The sequence below is a fragment of the Panthera pardus genome, unplaced genomic scaffold, assembly GCF_024362965.1.
Source record: "Panthera pardus isolate Hobbes unplaced genomic scaffold, ASM2436296v1 HiC_scaffold_20, whole genome shotgun sequence".
NCBI lineage: Eukaryota > Metazoa > Chordata > Mammalia > Carnivora > Felidae > Panthera > Panthera pardus.
This window is the reverse complement of record NW_026526766.1, coordinates 35,264,643-35,286,703: the sequence shown is the minus strand read 5'-3', so window position 1 is coordinate 35,286,703 and position 22,061 is coordinate 35,264,643. Positions and strand designations below refer to the sequence as shown.

The following is a 22,061-nucleotide window of genomic DNA, read 5'->3' as shown; positions in this document are numbered from 1 at the left end:
CATCATAAGCTACTCTGAATTGTAAGTCTAAGCTATGAAACATTTCAGAGAAAAATGTACATCTGCTTCATATGAAATTGTGAAAACTTATTAAGGAGACTCATAAGAACCCCAAGGTTAAGACTTGCATCCCATAGAAGTTCACCATCCTAGTTGGTGATTGCCAACCTGTTTTCTGCAATACTTCCCATGTATAAATGAGCACTTTGAAAGAGAGGATATTATGTGGAATATCAGAATTGCCTTCTTCCTCAAACATAGTCCTGATCTCTAAGTAAAGCAACAAATATGCTTCCTTTCAAATTCCAGTGGTTTGAATCATTTTGGTTGTGTGAATAGTATACATTAGTTTTATGTAAAAATTATAGATTATTGTGCAGAAATACTCTGATGTCCAACCCTAGCAGAAAGGCAGTAGCACAATTCATAGTCTTTAATCCACAACCAGAAAAAATAAATATTTCATACAGTTTTGTGTTTTTAGAAATCTGTGATCTCTTAGAGATCTGCTTTTCCTGCCCTCTTTTGAACAGATTAGAAACTAACTGAAATCCAGAAATAGCCCCTTACTGCCCACATTTGGTAAGTGTTCAAACTGAGATTATAATCAAATATTCTCAGTTAAAACTCAGTGTTCTTTCTTCTGAACTTTAAACTCTTCACCTGTTCATATGTATGGGCATTAAAAAAAAAAAAAACTTTTTCAGGGACGTATTCATATTAGGTAAACAGTGAACTCTCAGCAGTTTTATGCTTTCTGTTTACCATAAAATATTGTCATGATTTTAAAAGTGCTGGATGGTATCTGTCATTTAAATTTATTTGAATGAGGATGGGTAAGGTGAAGAACAATGTCCTTTGCAGTTGGTGCCACACAAAGCATATCCAGGCAGCCCTAACCTTCCTGTTCTCAAATTCTTCCTCATCTGGTTGTTTCCACTTGCTCTCAGTTCTCTGTATTTTACCTTCCACAAAGAGCAACAACTCTGCCCATTTCTTCGTCAATACTAATGTATTAGTAGTTCTGCCAGTAGCCCCTCTTGTTATATTTCCTAAGGGTAACTGCATCTTACTAAGGATACCAGCATAAAGCAGCAGGTAAAGTGCTGAGGGTGGAATTCTACCCCAGAGCAAGAGTAGCATTCTGATTTCTCAGGAAATGGTTTAGATAAATAGGTTCCTCTTCTATAGCTCTACTGGGCTACTTTTAACTAAGTTGGCAATCTGGTGTTTTAATATATTATATTTAATAAATTAATCTCCTTACAGGATTAATCTCTGAATCTTAAATCTCCCCTTCCTTTTTATGCTGACTCATCAGAATATGTAATAGTCGGGCAGGAATGGAATACACTTTAAATTACGCATAGGGAAATGACCCTGGTGGCAGCTGAAAACGTAAAAAAGGGGGTTAAATTTGCTCTTATCTTTTATATGCCTACAGGGCCTTATTTGCTGGTGTTTAAATCTCTGGGAAAAAGTAGTTGGAGGTTTCAGTATTTTGCTACCTCTGCTACTGTGTTCCCATGAGGGCAGTGCCCTATTTCTTACCATTATTCATTGTCGTTCTGCTTCTAAATAGCAATACTTCTGAGGATGATTGTGTAGTACTGCGGATGCTGCTTTACTTGAGCTAGGATGAGATTCCAGAAATGCTGTCACCAAAGATGTGCTTCTAAGAAGGATGTTATTTTGCCATGAGCAGATGAGATCATACATTATATTTAGGATTCATAGGGAAAGAAACTGCTAATGGGTTACAGTCTGGATCTAAACTTTATATTTTATTTAAGTTGCATTAGCTTTTAAGAAACAACAACTTTTCTTTTTCCTAGGTGATAATTTTCTTTTAAAGTGCTTAAACATTTCATGCATTTGCTCATGTAAAGAAAGTATGTTTTCCAAAATTAACCCAATTAGTGGTATTTTTGTACCAGTGGTGCTGAGATTGCTAAGATTTTTTAAAGCTATGTTTCTTTCTCGTATTAAATATTTTAGTGAATCCTGCAAAGCCTCAAATGTAACAAGAAAATTGGGGATGATTTTGTTCCTTACCCACCCCTCAGTTTTAGACAGAATTTAAAAATGTGTTTGAATAATTGCTCCAAAATATAATATGCTTATTTTCAGAGAGCTGTTTTATTTTAGGTTCCTAAAAAAGTGGGGTACTGAAATATTGAGAAAACTTTTTTATAGATAAAATCAACAAATTGCTTCTTTTTTTTAAATGGCCCTTTTTTTTCTCCTAAAGATTGACTGCAAGTGAATGTGTTACATTATTTATTTTGGTAAGTAAGCTCCTCACCCAACGTGGGGCTTCAACTCCTGACCCTGAAAGCAATAGTCACATGCTCTACTCACTGAGCTAGGCATATGCCCCTAGAAATCTGGTTCTTTTAAGACTGACTTGGGGCACCTGGGTGGCTGGTTAAGCATCCAACTTCGGCTCAGATCATGATCTCACAGTTTGTGGGTTCAATTCCCACATAGGGCTCTATGCTGACAGCTTGGAGCCTGGAGCCTGCTTCAGTTCTGGTCTCCCTCTCTCTCTCTGCTCCTCCTCCACTTGCGTTCTGTCTCTCTCTCTAAAAAAATACATAAACATAAAAAAAAAAAAAAACCTCCTAGGGAGTTTGGGAAGATGGTGGAATAGGGAGGACTCTGAGCTCTCCTTGTCCCATGTTAACAACTAGATTGCATCTACATCCAAGTCAATAAACCAGAGAGCAATCTGAAGATTGGCAGAACAATCTCCACAATCAAATCTAGACAAGCTGCCTCTGAAAGCTTAGGAAGGCTGAGGGAGGCTGCCCACACTGAGAGGGCACAGAAACAGGACATGGCACCACAGTTCACTCAGGGAAAGTGAATCCCCATAACGTTTGGCTTTAAAGACCAGAGGGGCTAAAAACAAATAATCCAATGAAGAAATGGGCAAAAGACATGAATAGACACTTCTCCAAAGAAAACATCCAGATGGCCAACAGACACATGAAAAAATGATCAACATCACTCATCATCAGGGAACTACAAATTAAAATCATAATGAGATACCCCCTCACACCTGTCAGAATGGCTAATATTAACAACCCAGGCAACAACAGATGATGGCGGTTCCTCAAAAACTACCCTAGCACCCAGCAATTGCACTACTAGGTATTTATCCAAGGTATACAAGTGTGTTTTGAAAGGGCACATGCACCCCAATGTTTACAGCAGCACTATCAACAACAGCCAAAGTATGGAAAGAGCCCAATGTCCATCGATGGATGAATGGATAAAGCAGATGTGGTATATATATATATATATATATATATATATATATATATATATAATGGAGTATTACTCAGTAATCAAAAAGAATGAAATCTTGCCATTTGCAACTACATGGATGGAACTGGAGGGTATTATGCTAAGCGAAATTCGTCAGAGAAAGACAAATATCACGACTTCACTCATATGATGAATTTAAGATACAAAACAGATGCACATAAGGAAAGGAAGCAAAAATAATATATAAAAAAAAGGAGGGGGACAAAACATAAGAGATTCTTAAATACAGAGACAAACTGAGGGTTGCTGGAGAGGTTGTGGGTGGGGGGATGGGCTAAATCAGTAAAGGGCATTAAGGAAGACACTTGTTGGGATGAGCACTGGGTGTTATACATAAGGATGAATCATTGGAATCTACTCCTGAAATCATTATTGCACTATATGCTAACTAACTTGGATGCAAATAAAATAATTAAAAAAAAATTAAAAAACAAAAACAAAAAAAACATATGGAACCTGATCAAAACTCTACTCAAAAGGGAACTGTTACACTTAAATACTTTCATTAGTTTAAAAGAAGGTAAATAAGTAATAACTCAAAAAGGCAAGAAAAACAAAAAGAGAACAAAACAAATAGGATCTTTGAGAAAACCACAAGAAAAAACCAAAAAGTCCATAATTGAAGTTAACGAATTAGAAAACAGAATGTAGAACTAACAATATATATCCAAATATGTCCTAGTTATTTGTGTTGTGAGAGGAAAATAAGCAAAAAGCTAAAATGAAAGGAAAAGGTGAAAAAATATATATAAAATAAAAACCAGAGGGGCTGAAGTCCATGAGTTTTTAAAACCAGTGGGACTTGGAGCCTGGAGCTTTAAAAGTCTTCTGACTCAGCACTGGGAGAGCTGGAGGGCAAGTAATAGCTAAGTCTCTGCCCTTAAGGAGACATCAGCCTGTGTAGAGAGGCAAGGTGAGAACATGAGCTTATACAACAATGGGGGCAAACAAAAGACAGATCTGTTCATTCTGATTTCGAAGCATGTTGGGGACTTTGAAGACAAGGGAGCTGGCAGGCACCATTTTTCTCCCCTCACCTCCCAGCATAAACATAGAGACCCACCTGAGGGGGCACTGCACAGACACTACCTAACCAGTTAGCAGTGCATGATGCCCACAAGTTCCCCTGAGGACTCCCCACTCCAAGCCAACTAGCCTCGGCACCCCTGGGCTCAGAGCAAATTTTGTTAGTGCACATATCATGCCAAGCCATTGTGTTGCACCCAACCACTACCTTGTGTGGCGCCCAGCTGCTGTGTGCCCAGCTGCCATGCTGCACCCAGCCATGAGCCCCCAGTCACCATCACATGCTGGACACAGCCATGCCAAACCCTCAACTGCCCTGGCCCCCAGTCCCCAGGCAATGAAGCACTTCAGGGAATCCAACATAGGACTAGTGGCTCAGTGCACATTTTACTAACACCATCACCCCATTCCCAAATTCCCTGGTGGACATACCCCCTCAGACCTGGCCTGCCGGGATCCCACTCAGGGCCCGAAGAGAGTAAGCACAGCCCACAACAGTCAGAGAGTCAGTGCAGACAACTGTGCTGAAAGGAAAATTGACTCGGACACAACAGCAGGGCATAATCCACACACATAAGAGACTCTCCTGATGTGCCAGCTTCTGGTGAACAGGGAACACCGCACTGAAGGACACTGCAGGATCTCTTCTTCATAAAACCACTGATTTCAAGAGCAGAAGACATTCCTGACTTTCTTAACACAGAAAAACAGACACAGAGAGCCAGACAAAATGAAGAGACAGAGAAATTTATCCCACATGAAAGAACAGGACAAGTCCACAACCAGAGATCTAACCAAATAGGACAAGTCCGCAAACAGAGATCTAACCAAACAGTCTAACCAAACAGGTAACATATCTGATAGAGAATTTAAAGCAATGCTTAAAAGGATACTCAGTGGATTTGAGAAAAGAGTGGAAGACATGAGTGAAACTCTTAACACAGAAATAAGGAATAACACAGCAGAGATAAAGTGCTCAATAAAATAACTTAAAATATGTTTGATGGAATGAACAACAGGCTGAAAGAAGCAGAGGAATGAATTAGTGGCCTAGAAGAATAATGGAAAGTAATCAAGCTGAACAAAAGAGTGAAAAAAGAATTGTGCCAAATGAGAATAGACTTAGAGAATGCAAACATAAGAACATAAACATCAAACATAATAACCTTTGTGTTATAGGAGTCCCAGAAGAAGAGAAAAGGGGGCAGAATATTTATCTGAAGAAAGAATAGCTGAAAACTTCCCTAATCTTGGAGAGGAAACATATCCAGATACAGGAGGCAGAGAGAACTCCCATCAAAATCAACAAGAGCAAACCTACACCAAGACATATTGTAATTAAATTTACAAAATACAGTGATAAAGAGAAAACCTTAAAAGCAGCAAGACACATGAAGTCAGTAACTTATTAGAGAAAACTCATAAGGATTTTTCAACAGAAACTCATGATATATTCAAAGTGCTGAATGGGAAAAATCTGAAGCCAGGAATACTCTACCCATCAAGGCTATCATTCACAAAGAAGGAGAGATACATAGCTTTCCAAACAAACACAAACTAAAGAAGTTCATGACCACTACCCAGCCCTGCAAGAAATATTAAAGGGGACTCTTTGAGTGTGAAGGAGAGACCAAAATGATAGTATAAAGGTAGGAAATACAAAAAGGAGTAAAAATGAATATTTCTGTAAAAATAACTCAAGGAACTAACAAAAAAGGATATAAAATATAACAACATATACCCTAAAACATGGAGACGAGAGGAGAAAAGAATGGGTTCAAACCTAAATGACCATCAATTTAATATACACTGCTATTTCCAAAGAGGTTATATATTAACTTAAAGGTAACCGTATATCAAAAATCACAAATAGGGGCACCAGGGTGGCTCAGTCATTTAAGTGTCCAACTTCAGCTCAGGTCATGATCTCACAGTTTGTGAGTTTGAGCCCTGTGTCTGGCTCTGTGCTGACAGCTCAGAGCCTGGAGCCTCCTTTGGATTCTGTGTCTCCCTCTCCCTCTGCCCCTCCTCCACTCATTCTTTTTCTGTCTCTCTCTCTCTCTCTCTCAAGAACAAATAAACATTAAATTTTTTTAATGCAAATATGCAAAGAATAAAGAAAAAGAAATCCAAATATATCACTAAAGGGAATCAGCAAAACATGAAAGAAAGAAAGAATCAGAGAAATACTTTAGAAACAATTACAAAACAAATAATAAAATGGCAATAAATACATATCTACCAATAATTACTTTGAATGTAAATAGACTAAGCACTCTGAACAAAAGACATAAGGTGACAGAATGGATACAAAAGTAAGTCCCATCTATATGCTGCCTACAAGAGACTCACTGCAGACCTAAAGACACCTGTAGATTGAAAGTTAGGGGATGGAGGGACATCTGTCATAGTAATGGATGTCAAAAAGCCAGAGCAGCAATACTTATATTGGACAAAATAGGCTTTAAAACAAAGACCATATCAAAAGACAAAGGAGGACATTATATAATAATAAAGGTAACAATCCAACAAGAAGATATGACAAATGTAAATACTCATGAACCCAAAATACGAGCACCCGAATACATACAACAGTTAATAACAAACTTAAAGGTACTAATTGATAATAATATAATAATAGTAGGGGACTTTAACACCCCACTTGCATTAATGGACAGATCATCTAAACAGAACATCAACAAGGAAACAAGACTTTTATTGGCATAGTGTAACAGATGGATTTAACAGATACATTCAGAACATTCCATTCTAAAACAGTGGAATGCACACACTTTTCAAGTGCACATGGAATATTCTCCAGAAGAAATCACATATTAGCCAATAAAGCAAGTATCAATAAATTCAAGAAGATTGAAGCCATATTATGCATCTTTTTTTGACCATAATATTATGAAACTGGAAGTGAACCACAAGAAGATAATCTGGAAAGATCACAAATATATGGAGGTTAAATAACATACTACTAAATAATGAATGGGCCAGCCAGGAAATAAAACTAGAAATTAAAAAGCACATGGAAACAAATGAAAAGGAAAATACAATGGTCCAAAACTTTTTGTATGTAGCAAAGTGGTTCTAAGATGGAACTATATACAATACAGGCTATCTCAGGAAGCAAGAAAAATTGCAAGTGATCAACCTAACCTTACACCTAGAATAAACAAAGCCTAAAACCAGCAGAAGGAATAAAATAATAAAGATTAGAGTAGAAAAAAGTGATACAGAAACTACAAAAAACAATAGGACACATCAATGAAACCAGGACCTGGTTCTTTGAAAAAATCAATAAAGTTGATAAACCTCTAGCTAGAGTTATCAAGAAAGAAAAAGAGAGGGGGAGGGGACTCAAATGAATAAAATAACAAATGAGGGAGGAAAAATAACAACCAACACCAAAGAAATACAAGCAATTTTAAGAGAATATTATGAAAATCTCCATGCCCAGAAATTGGATGACCTTGAAGAAATGGATACATTCCTAAAAACATATATAGTACAAAAACTCAAATAGGAAGAAATAGAACATCTGAACAGGCTGATAACCAGCAAAGAAATTGAATCCAAAAAACTCCCAATAAACAAAAGTCCAGGTCCAGATGGCTTCACTGGCAAATTCTACCAAACATTTAAAGAAGAGTTAATAATACCTATTCTCAAACTATTCCAAAAAATAAGAAAGGAAGAAGAACTTTGAAATCCATTTTATGAGGCTAACATTTATCTGAAACCCAAACTGGGTAAAGACACTACTAAAAAAGAGAGCCAGAAGCCAATACCCCTGATGAACAAAGACGCAAAAGTCCACAATACTAATAAACTGAATTCAATGATACATTTTTTAAAAAAGCTTTCACCATGATCAAGTGGGGTTTATTCCTGGGTTTCAAGGGTGGTTCTATATCTGCACATCAATCAAGTTGATACTTCACATCAGTAAGATAAAGGATAAGACTCATATGATCATTTGTTTTTTTTTTTTAATTTTTTTAATGTTTATTATTTTTGAGAGACAGAGTGCGAATGGGGGAGGGACAGGGACAGAGGGAGACACAGAATCCAAAGCAGGCTCCAGGCTCTGAACTGTCAATACAAAGCCCAGTGTGGGGCTCAAACTCACGAACTGTGAGATCATGACCTGAGCCGAAGTCGGATGCTTAACTGACTGAGCCACCCAGGCACCCCGTGATCATTTCTTTTTAAAAAATGTTTATCTGTTTATTTTGAGAGAGAGAGAAAGAGAGAGAGAGAGAGTGAGATAGGGGCAGAGAGAGGGAGAGAGAAGCTTAAGTAGGCTGTGAGTGCAGAGCTGATATGGGGCTCAGTCTCACAAGCCATGAGAGCATCACCTAAGCCAAAATCAAGAGTTGGATACTTAACTGACTGAGCCACTCAGGCGCCCTTCATATGATCATTTCAATAGATGCAGAAAAATCATTTGACAAAGTACAACATCTATTCATGACAAAAAAAAAATCAACATAGTAGGTTTAGAGGAAACATACCTCAACATAATAAAGGCCATATATTAAATACCCACAGCTAACATCATCTTCAGTGGAGAAAAACACTAAAATCAGGAACAAGAGAAGGATGTCTACTCTCATCACTTTTATCAACACGGTACCTACCACAGTCCAACAAAAAGAAATAAAAGGGATCCAAATCTGTAAGGAAGAAGTAAAACTTTCACTATTTTGCAGACAACACAGTTCTATATATAGAAAACCCAGAAAGACACCATGAAAAACTGCTAAAACTGACGAACAAACTAAGTAAGTTCACAAGACACAAAATCAATGTACACAAATCTGTTGTGTTTCTATACACCAATAATGAAGCCGCAGAAGGAGAAATTAAGAAAAAAAATCCCATTTGCAACTGAACTCAAAATAGTAAAATACTTGGGAATAAACCTAACTAAAGAGGTGAAAGACCTGTACTCTGAAAAATACAATGAAAAAAAATTGAAGATGACACAAAGAAATGGAAAAACATTCCATGCTCATGGATTGGAAGAACAAATATGGTTAAAGTGTTTATACTACCCAAAGCAATGTATATGTTTAATGCAATCTGCATCAAAATATCAATAGCATTTTCACAGAACTATAACAAACAATTCTAAAATTTGTGTGGAACCACAAAAGACCCTGGATAGCCAAAGCAATCTTTAGAAAAGAAAGTAAAGCAGGGCACCTGGGTGGCTCAGTCGGTTAAGTGTCCGTCTTCAGCTCAAGTCATAATCTCATGGTTTGTGGGTTCAAGCCCCACATGGGGCTCTGTGCTGACAGCTCAGAGCCTGATGCCTGCTTCAGATTCTTTGTCTCCCTCTCTCTCTGCTCCTCCCCCCTTGTGTTTTATCTCTGTCTCTCAAAAATGAATAAATGTTTATTTTTTTTACATAAAAAGAAAAGCTGGAAACATCACAATTCAGGATTTCAAGATATATTACAAAGCTGCAGTAATCAAAACAGTATGGTACTGGTACAAAAATAGACACATAGATCAATAGAACACAATGGAAAACCCAGAAGTAAACCCACAACTATATGACCTTAATCTTCAACCAAGCAGGAAGGAATATCCAATTGGAAAAGGACAGTGTCTTCAACAAATGATATTGGGAAAACTGGACAGCAGCATGCAAAAGAATGAAACTGGACCACTTTCCTACACCATATACAAAAATAAATTCAAAATGGCTTAAAGTCCTAAATGGGAGACTTGAAACCATAAAAATACTAGAAGAGAACACAGGCAGTAACCTCCTTGACGTGAGCTATAGCAACTTCTAGATATGCCTCCTGGGCAAGGAAAACAAAAGCAAAAATAGATTACAGCGACTATATCAAAATAAAAAGCTTCTGCACAGCAAACAACCAACAGAACTCAAATGGAACTTACTGAATGGAAGAAGGTATTTGTCAGTGACATACCCAATTAAGGCTTAGTATCCAAAAAATATAAAGTAGTAATACAGCTCAACACCTACCCATCAAAAAAGACACTTGTCAGGATGAGCACTGGGTGTTACACATTGGGGATGAATCACTGGAATCTACTCCTGAAATCCTTATTGCACCATATACTAACTTGAATGTAAATTAAAATAATAATAATGAAAAAAAATCGGTTAAGTCTGGATAGAAGGTACAAATAGACATTTCTCAAAAGAAGACATCCAGATGGCCACTAGACCCATGAAAAGATATTCATCATTGCTAACCATCAGAGAACTGCAAATAAAAACTATAGTGAGTTATCACTTCACACCTGTCAGAATGGCTAAATCAACAATACAGGAAACAACAGGTGTTGGTGAGAATGTGGAGAAGGGGCAACCCTCTTACACTGTTGGTGGGAATGCAAACTGGAGCAGCCACTGTGGAAAACAGTATGGAGGTTCCTCAAAAAGTTAAAAATAGAACTTTATGATCCAGCAAGCACACTATTTACACTGTATTTACCCAAAGGATACAAAAACACTAATTCAAAGGGATCTGTGTATGTACCCTTATGTTTATAGGTGTATTATTTACAATAGCCAAGATATGGAATCAGCCTAAGTGTCCATTGGTTGAATAATGGATAAAGAACTTGTGTTGTATATATATGAATGGAATAATATTCAGCCACAAAAAAAGAATGAAATATCGCCATTTGCAACAACATGGATGGAGCTAGAGAATATAATGTTAATAAGCAAGATAAGTCAGAGAAAGACAAATACCATATGATCTCACTCATGTGTGGATTTTGAGAAACAAAACAAACAAGGGAAAAGAGAGAGACAAACTAAGAAACAGACTCTTAACTATAGGGAAGAGACTGATGGTTACCATAGGGGAGGTGGGCAGGGGATGGGTGAAATAGGTTATGGGGATTAAGGAGTTCACCTGTGATGAGCACTGGGTGTTAAATGGAAGTGGCAAATCACTATATCACACACCTGCAATGAATACAACACTGTATGTTAACTAACTGGAATTAAACACTTAAAAAAAAGAAAAGAAAACTGACTTTCCTAAAATTCAATTCCATTGAATTTCACATTTTTAAAAAAATCTAGTACGAAGTCAAAATCTAAAACTCTTCAATGATAGTCTCAGTCTTTCACATAATTTCAAACCATCTCAAGATATAACTATATATTTCTCAAACGACGATTTTTGGTGTGTGTGTGTGTGGACATGAAGAAATAAAATATTATTCACAACAGTAACTTTAAAAAGTACTTTCTTTTACTAGTGGCATAATGCATTTTTGATTTGTATATATATATATATATATATATATATATATATATATATATATTTAAGAAAGCATGCACATTTTATGGAAATGTTATATATTTTACATTCTTATTTTTCAAAACATCAAAATGCATTTATTTAAGGAAATGGAAACATTTTTCAATTTATCACTCTCCAAAACAACAAATAGAAATTGTGAAAGAAAAACAATACCACCCACATTACTGTAAATTTGGTTAGCTAGAAGGCAGAGTTTTACAGTAATAGCTTTTAAGCAGATTATCTAATTTTAAAATAGTGCATATGCCACTTTGTGTGAAACTGAGATGGAAGAATACATTGCAATTTGTTTAAATGCCTTTAGCAGTAAGGTTTATCAGTGATCAATTTAATTTTTGCATTTAATACCGTTCTGCTAAATTCTTTCTCTCATTTTTTCATGATTTTTTTATCTCATTTTTGAAAGAACCATTCTTTGAAATGTTTAAGCCACCTTTGTCTTAATTTTTGTCTTTGTCTTACTCTTTGCCACTGACTCAGAAAGAAGTTACCTGTATCAGCCCCATAAAGACACCTACAGAAACCAATTTGTTGTCTATAGTTGCTTAGGACTCTGCTGCTGGATCTCCCAATAGCCTGCATAGTTCTGCTAAATTGAGAGGATCACCAATTTTTATTTGGGAAAAACAAGGGCAGGTCAGCAGTGATTGCATCCCACATTCAGAGTGGTGGCAATTAGGTTGTAGTGATTTGGCTGCTTATTTGATTGGAATTCTCAGTATGTGGTTTGGACAGAAACACATCAGCTCTTAGGAGTCCCTATTAGATGCATCTAATGTATTTTGACCAATTGTTGAAAGTGCCGGATGGCTGTTTGTTCAAAGCTACATTCAGCATGCATAAAAACTGTGTGAGTGCTTTTAATTCAATGGCATCAGACTTGCAACAAAATGGGAATACTTTGAGCTCTCTGGTCAGAAATTGTCTATCAGTACATTCATTTTTATTGATCCTTTGACCCAAAAATGCTTGTTCATCTCACTTCTTTCTCTAGTTTGAGCTTATTTTTCTGGACAGAGTTGTGGCAAACACTGAGGTTACTACTGTCTTTTACTTTTTCTATTGTAAATATATCTTCACTTTGAAACAAAGTCATTCATTACTGAAAGCAATGTGTATACCTTTGTAATTCTGAATTTGTACACTTTAACTAAAGGTAATTTAGGAGAATAGCATTAAATCTTGTGGACTTTTTCCTTCAAAATTGAAATAATTCAAATTTTGAAGTTCACATTTTAAATAACAGATGTCTCATATTTTTTGTTCTCCAAATAGACATAATAGTGTTTTGTCAATTGTTCAAATTTTGCCCTTTGCATTAATTCACATGATGATACCAAAGCAACGTTATCCGATTTGAGAAATCTCCCCAAATTGAAATGCTGAGCAGAAAAAGATCTTAGAATTCATGTAGTAAAATGTCCCCCACCCCACACTCTTCCTTTTCCCCCAGATAAGAAAGCTGAGAGTGGTAGAAACTTAGCAACTTTCTTTGGACATGGATAGAAATGACATCTTAATCCAGGAGTTTTAGTTTATGTCTTTTTTTTAATGTGAGGAATAGTTCTTTTAGGTGGAAATTGAGAAAAATGTTCCTGAATTCCTGAGAGTAATTTAGCTTACTTGTGCTAGTCTTCCCAATTTTTCTTTTTTTTTTTTAATGTTTATTTATTTCTGAGGAAGAGAGCGTAAGCAGTGGGGGAGCAGAGTGGGAGACAGAGGATCAGAAGCAGGCTCTGCACTGACAGCAGGGAGCCTGCTGTGGGGCTCAAACTCACAAACCTGTGAGATCATGACTTGAGCTGAAGTTGAATGCTCAACCAACTGAGCCACCCAGGCACCCTAATTCCCAATTTTTCTGTTTCATTTCTGTATAAACATGCACAGATGCTAGCCACTTGTAAATTTTACGTATTGGTAGCCAAAACTCATGAACCCTTCTTTCTCAGAAGTTTATTTTGCCATATCATGAAAATAATTGATTGGCTTTGGGGAAATGGACGATTTACATTCCTGCACTTTACATCAGAACTACATCAGAGTCTGCACTTAGTTTATTTCAATGCAAACGAGAGCTCCAAATTGTCAAAGTACAAATAGAGGGGTGACTTTTATTCGTAATTTTTATAAATTTTCAATTTTTTTACAATTAATCCCATTTTTGATTATTAGAAATTGTATGCATTATCTTAGGAAATCAAACTATAGAGATGGGAAGAATTTTGTGTCCATCAAATCCACACATATGTCCTTTTTATATAGCCTGTTGAAAATCACAGTGATATCGAGGTCAACTTTTTTCATAGTCACACACTTTGTTTTTTCTGGTTACCTAGACTGATCTTAAACAACAGCAGAACAAAGTATTGAGAATCAGTAAGAGCCATACTTATTAAAATAATCCAGAAGATCTAAACTAAAATCAGAGCCATATGAATGGAGAGGAGGAAATGTATGCAATAAATATTTTTTACCCATTATCAGTAAAGTGACGAAAGTGATACCCATATCATCAGAGTGATGATAGCTGTCTGTGGTGAATAAAAGATATATTTAAATTGTTTCCATCTAATTCTGCAACTGGGCATATATCTTTCAAGGTATAATGGTTAAGAGTGTAGACAGTCTGTTCTGATTCCAGCTCTAGTATTTATCGCTTGCATGAATTGATGTGTGTTTTTTTTTTTTTAACAAATCAAAGTTTTTATTTGCATGGCTAATTATCATCTGTACTCTTTGCAGCTTTCATATCCCTTTAACAGGTTCTAAGCTTTTGTTGCACAGGGAATAAAAGCTGCAACACTGCAAACTTCCTTCAACAGCCACTCCCACAACACCTAGACATGAAACCTGTAACTTTACTTCTTTGTGTATCAATTTCATTTTCAAAATGGTGATATTATTAATATCTTCATATGTGTTTGTAGAATACTTAAATCAGATATTGAAAGTGTCAGCCATAGAGAAAATGCTGAATTAAATGTTATCTAATTTATTGTTCGCTGAGATAGAGAATGCAGGAACAGATGAATGGAAGCAAGGTGATTGAAAATTTCCCAAGCTGAATTGTGAATGTCTTTGGCACATCCATGTATAAATGTCCAATAGTAAGTTTGGTATATATGTTTGGGGGCTATGCATTTGGGATTTATCAGTAATAGGCTATTTTAGGAAACATGGCTTTATATGAAGTATGGTAAGAAATGGTATAAAATGGGGGGCACCTGGGTGGCTCAGACATTTAAGCATTCAACTCTTGGTTTCAGCTCAAGTCACGATCTCATGTTTTGTGAGTTTGAGTCCTTCACTAGGCTCTGCACTGACAGTTCTCTGAAAGGTTCTCTCTCCATCTCTCTCTCTCTCTACCCCTCCTCTTTGTGCTCTATGTCTCTCTCTCTCTCTCTCTCTCTCTCTCTCTCTCTCTCTCTCTCAAATTAAATAAATAAACATAAAAAAAAAAGAATGAAGGGTGCCTGGGTGGCTCAGTTGGTTAAGTGTCTAACTTTGGCTCAGGGCATGATCTTGCAGTTTGTGAGTTCAAGCCCCATGTGGGGCTCTGTGCTGACAGCTCAGAACCTGGAGCATACTTCAGATTCTGTCTCTCCTTCTCATTCTGCCCCTCCCCTGCTCACACTCTGTCTCTCTCTCAAAAATAAATAAACATTAAAAAAAAGAACGTGAAATTCAAAGAATGAAAGATGAAATGCTAAGGAAACATGAGATAACATGTAATTAATTAAGGAGGAATAATCAGAGTGATAGGAGGAAAGCTAGAGGAAAACAATGTCATAGAAGTCAGGAGAGAAGTTTTAAGATGGTAACAGTAGTCAGCAGAACCAAATGTTAAATAACACAGGCAAAATAACTGAAAACTTAATCGGCATTGGAATTATCATTATGGAGATCATTGGCAACTCCAGATATAGCAGAGTCAGCACCAGGAATCTCTAAGGAAGTGTTTAAGTTATGAAGAGAACTTTGTAAGTGGAGATAGTAAAGGTTAACCACTTTTTTTGGGAGGGCATGACTGAGAAGAGGAGAATGGAGAAAAGTAGTAACTTTATAGAATATGAAGCTTACAAGTATTTCATTTCTTTGCTTTCTTTTTCTTTTGAGATATTGGAGCTTTCAAGTTCTCTTCAGTGTAATTATTTTGTAGATACTACAGCTGCAGTTTAACAAAACAAAATATCTTTCTGTATGTAAGATAATTGCCATGCTTCCCAACACAACACAGATTGTTGCTCTTTCAAATATTCTAGTCTGTTCTCATGGGAAACTTGTCTTGATTACACCATCCAGTAAGTGTAAAGTGAATGTATCGATTTCCTATTTAAAAAAATTCTATGCAGTTCATGGAATCCTGGTCAAATTTCTTAAACATATATAATATCTTCTGCTGATATTCAGTATGGTTGACTCACACCTTATGGGTGCCATCTGATGTGATGCTGAAATTGTGACAAAGTTGGTGTTCACCAAGGAAATGAGCCTTAGAACTGTTAGTAATGCCTATCAGTCAGAAACATCAGTGAGTTAAGCATGGTGGTAACACTGTAGTCACCATGTAGCTGTCAACAAGCTACCATTTGTGAGTCCCACATGTCAAGGAAAGGTATGCAAATCTGCCTTAGAAAGCAGAAATGTCACTAATGTGTGCACACTGTCAGCCCTAACCTGCCCTGGTTCTTATCAAAAGAATTAGTATATTAGTACGTGTTTTTGAAGTATCTATTTCTGGATTGTTATTTGGAAGATATGCAAAGTGAGTAGCAGTGAGTGTGCTGCTAGCCACCAGGTGTGAATGCCTGACATTGTAGCTTATGTTAGACCTACATGCTAGCAAGAATCTGAAATAATCATTGGTAAAGCATATTCCATCCCACAATTTACATGAGCACATGTCTCTTCCTACCTTTTAAATGCAGACAAATGAAGATCTAGGCTGTCTTATTCTTGGACTATGCTCTACAGTTCATCTTCAGAAGCATACTGTCTTGCCGCTATACACTCACTAATCCTTTTCCAACCCAAGTTTGTAGACAAAATAGATTACTATTATTAATAAAGAAGCCACAGGGACACCTGAGTGGCTCAGTTGGTTGAGCATCTGACTTTGGCTCAGGTCCTGATCTCGCGGTTTGCCGGTTGGAGCCCAGCATGGGGCTCTGCGCTGATACCTAGGAGCCTGGAGCCTTGCTTCAGATTCTCTTTCCATCTCTGCGCCTCCCCCTCTTGCACTCTATCTCTTTCTCTTAAAAATAAATAAACATTAAAAATTAAAAAAAATAAAGAAGCCATCAATTATGAGTTTTATTAATAAGGAACTCAGATTGTCAGGGTTGCAAAAAAGAAGATATTGAATGGAGGAAAAGGACTGTTGGGCTGGTCTAGAGTTTTCAATTAGCAAGATAGTGAAAATGCAGGAAGACTAGTAGGGTTTTAGTTATTGGGTGTATGAAGATGTTGACCTGAGGCCAACCCAGAAATGGAAGCAGGAAGAGGGGACGAGACTGATATAGACTAGGGGAAGGGTCAGAGGCAGGAACTTTATAGTTATGCTGAAGAAATGATTTAGAGGAAGGAGTGGAGGTTGAATAATAAGGAGCAATTGTAAGAAAGAATTTCAGTGAGATACAGAGTTGGTTTTAGCTTTACCTGTGGATTGAGGCCAGTTGCTTACATGATTATATTTTACAATCTTTTATGAAAGCATTATCTTATATTCATCTTTTCATTACACATATATTTTATTAGGGAATGTATCTTTAATATCTGTTCACAGAATTATACCAGATACTAAACAACTTTTAAAATAAGTATACATACTCTTTAAAATTTTGACTTTTTTCCTATTACTGTCTACCTTTATTACCCTCAGAAATTCCTTCTTTTCTATAATTTATTATAGAACAGAAAGTATACTTTATAAATTTTCCCCTTTCCAATATTATGAGTCTCCTTAACTACTGGTGTTTATAACATATTTTAAAAGCTGCTTTAGTGTTCTAATATTTAAAATCAGTGACTATGGGATAGGATTTAATTTGCAACATCCATGGTCAGGGAATTTTTAAAAATGATTAGTGCATACAAGGAATGGTAAATTAGCTTCAAATTTATAATGTCAGATCTTTTGTAAATTATGTAAAAAGCCATGTAAATAATGGGTCTAAACACAAACAGCATGTGTTTTAAACAACATATTTGATCTGGAGTGTGTGTTTTTGAGTCTATTATTCACTTTTTCTGTGAAAATTAAAAGCAAACAATGAAGTGTCAGAAAATGATAACAATACAACACAAAAGAAACACAGCAAAAAGAAACAATAGGAAACCCAATATCAAAGAGCAAAGGAAAAACCCAAGCTCTTCTAAGAATAACTTGAGTAACATTGGGCAGTGATTCAACATGCTTGTGACACATTTTTCCTAACCTTTAAACGGGGAGGATTCTGTCAAAGATATCTACTTCAAAGTTAAGTGCATACTATAAATCTCAAGAAAATATTTTTATAAGACTTATAATAACTTGTGAATTAGCTTTTAGAAAGAAAGGGTTAGAGTATCCTCTTGCATAATTTTGAATACCACCATTATTAAATATTGCTTTATTCTATGAAATGTGCATACTTTAGTGGAAAGGGCTTCTTTAGGGAAATGTGAAGTTTGTAGCACTAAAAGCTCAAAATTATATGCAGGTCTCACACATTCTGTATCTGTTAATGGAAATATAAAAATGGTTAAAATGTTCAAGAACAGAGAGGTAAAGGTACAAATCAAATTAAAAGCTATTTTAAATGTTAAAATTAAATGGCACAATTTGAATTCTAATATCTTACAAAAAAAGTGTTAGAAATGTTTAGTGCCCATGTAACTATTTAAGAAATTTCATTTCTTTTTCCTAAACTCCTAAATATATTCCTACATCTAGACAAAAGGTTTATAACTTTTTGGCACATTTTCATGAACTAATTTACTCTAAGACTGCCTGGGGTATATTGGGGAAGGGGTATGAACAGTACAATCCTTTAGGAATTGCTACTGATTTTTGAAAAATGTCAGTTTCACATTTTGACAATATATAAACTATCTTTCTCATTCTTTCCTCCTGGCATTCTCTTCCCCTTTATCTAGCATGTGTGAATTGTAGATGCAGGTAGCATATTATTGAAGTTAGAATGGAAGGCTCTGAATCCGACTGCCTGCATTTAAATCCCATCTTGACCACTTACAGACTGGCAGGCTTTGGGGAAGTAACTCAAAATTTCTCTGCTTCACGTTCCAAAATAAAGGGAATCAACAGTAGTTTCTTCCTTCTTACTTTGCATTTGATCATGAAAAGAAATGGTCAGTGTAATGTGCATACAAGTCTTCTGGCACATGGTAACTACTCAATGTTATTTTGCTTAGGTTCTGTAGACCCTACATTGTTCAGAAGTTTAGCAAAAGGTTATAGCAATATCTTATAAGCTTTTAACAGTACCCATTGAAAGCAAGTAGAAAAAATTAGTTCTGATACAATTTTCTATCAGTCTTGAACAAGAACTATTTGTTAAATTGGACAGACTAGCAGTCACTCAATGGAGTTTTTCACACTAATCATTGCATATATAGTGTGTAGTAGCAAGACTCACCAATTAACTAAGTGATGAAAACATGTATGTATTTTCCCATCTAAGTAGCTAGAATTCTACTATATTCTGACTTTCTGAATACATACAGAAGTATAGAGCATGACTTCAGTTCCAGTGATCTAAAACGTAGTTGAGGAAAGAAGGCATATATGTAAAAATGTGTGATGAAGTAGATATTAGAATTGGAACAAGCCTATGAATGCAAAATAAATTATGGCTCCATAGATTAGGTGTTTAGATTTTGGTTTAGAAGGCATGAATGATGGAGGCACCCGGGTGGCTCAGTTGGTTAAGCATCTGACTCTTGATATCAGCTTAGGTAATGATCTCACTGTTTGTGAGATCAAGCCCAGGGTCAGGTTCCACACTGACAGTGCAGAGCTTGCTTGGGTTTCTCTCTCTCTCCCTCTCTCTCTCTGCGTCTCCCCCAAGGTGCCCTTAAAGCTCACTTTTCTGTGGACAGTAAATGGCAGAAATTTTGCAGATTTCTCCTCAGATCTCAGGAGCAAATGACCAGATAATCATTAAATAGTTCATGGAATCACTGATCTTTGTTACTGATCAATTCTATGTTGTTAAATGTGTAATTTTAACTTAACTATTTAATTGTATGTGATTTTTCTTTGAGCTGTGATTATCTGGTAAATATTCAGCTATTCACTTGTGTATTTTCTATCCTGATACATTAAAAGTTTTTGATGTACATTAGTTATGACCTCAAATATTTTATGTTTAGTACTGTGCTGTTAATTTGAAAATTGTGAACTTTTCTAGAGTACAACAGTCTCTTGGATGTGGGATAACAGTTTTATAGATAATAAGCATAATTTGATAAGCAGTGCTTTCGGAATCTATGAGAAAACATATCTGAATAATGAGTAATATAATAGAAAAAAGTTGTGAGTGGTTCATTTTTTATGCAACATGAAAGAGAAAAAAGATTTAAAGATTATATATATATATATATATATATATATATAAGTATATATATATATATATATATATATATATATATGAAGATCATATTATGTTTTAATAAGGTAAGTTGTCTTTTAAGAAAAGAAAATGGGTTTGTGGTTAATCAAATTAATATCTTTTAGCATGAAATTTTATATCAGAGAAATATTTAAGAATCGTATTCATTCTTTAAATGTGATGGTTATAATACTTTATATTAAAGCAACCCTTTTGATGGCATTATTATTTAGCATTAATTAGTCAATTTTATTAATCTATAAATTGTCTATTATTGCTCTCCTTTTTCATCTCATCAGCTGACTTAGATATAGCATCTAATAGCTACCAAAAAATGTGAATTCACAATGTGTTCCTCCTCCCCCCCCCCCCTTTTTTTTCCTTTTAGGGAAATCCTGAGGGGTTTGACACTTTTCATCCTCCAGCCATTAATCATCCTGTAGGGAAAGGCTATACATTGGTAAGTCACACTCATTGGAATAGCTCTTTTTAAACCTGTTTGACTTGATTGTAATGCAGAACAAGGAGGACTAAAGTCATGCTAACATCATTGCCTGGGTAAATAAAGACTTCTTTTCAAACAGAATTTGTAACATCAGGATTGGGTTTTATTTTTAACCAATCTACTAATAGGAGTACTATTAAAGCCTGTAGTTGTAAAATTAAAATTATATACAGAATGCACACTAGTAGTTTTTTAGTCTCTAATTGTGGTGGTATTACTTATATATATTTTGTTAATTTACAGCATGACCCACAAGCAGTAGTTGAATGAGCATCCATGAATAAGTCTGAGGCTGCAAATAAAAGCTAATAAATTCTATCAATTTTGGTAATACATAATAGTTATTTTGCATGTTGAAATTCAATTTTAAAGTTAAATAATTCTTATGTATTTTATGCCATAAAATCAAATACATGTTTTTGTTTCAATTTATTATTAGTTTTCTACCTATAAATGGCATTAATGTATCCTAATATCATGTTTCTGAACAACCCTCACCTCAATTATCCAACTAAGTTTTTTTTCTTTCTCTATCTTGCGCAAACACGCGTGCGCGCGCGAGCGCACACACACACACACACACACACACACACACACACACTCACACTCACCCATTCCTTAAAATATCAAACTTTATTTCATATGTTATACTTAGGTTTAAATTTATGTGCTATGTTTAGGTCAAAATTAATTAATCTGAACTTTTCCAATTTGTCTAAACTTCAGTTTTTGAGGTATTTCTCATGTCCTCACATGCTTTGTAGCTATGACCTTCAAATGTTTTTGATGAAACAATCCATAAATTAAAAATATTAAATATACACTCCAAAATAGGCACATTATTTGTAAATTACATTAATTTATTGCTATCTTTAGAAATACAAATAATGGTAAAAATATGAAATGCTCCTAAAATAAAGTTTTAAAAGATACAATGACAATGTAAGTATTCTCTCTATGTATATTATATATTGTCTCTCTAGAAATCCTTTGCTTTTTCCTATTTCTGTATACTCCTAGAAGTTATACTGGGTACTCAAAGATTCTAAAAAACCTCATTTTAAGCATGATTTTGTATAGATACATGGTATACTGCAAGTCAGTGAGTGTGTTTATACATTTATATACACAAATGTGTGTGTGTGCATGTGGATGATTTAGATAGGACTGGCTGGCTCAAGATTTTGGGGTGGCTTAGAGTCACAGCCAATGATCTTATCTGAGTATTCCTTTTCTGGTAAGCATAAGGAG

General features: G+C 35.6%; 1 long non-coding RNA gene across 1 annotated transcript in view; it reads left to right on the top strand.

Moving 5' to 3' along the window:
- Positions 1 to 22,061, top strand: part of LOC128778580 (uncharacterized) — a 224,723-nt gene that overhangs the window by 121,310 nt on the left and 81,352 nt on the right. Inside the window, exon 2 of the long non-coding RNA XR_008424196.1 lies at positions 20,694 to 20,765. This is a non-coding gene — a long non-coding RNA (uncharacterized LOC128778580). The remainder of the gene's footprint in view (positions 1 to 20,693; positions 20,766 to 22,061) is intronic.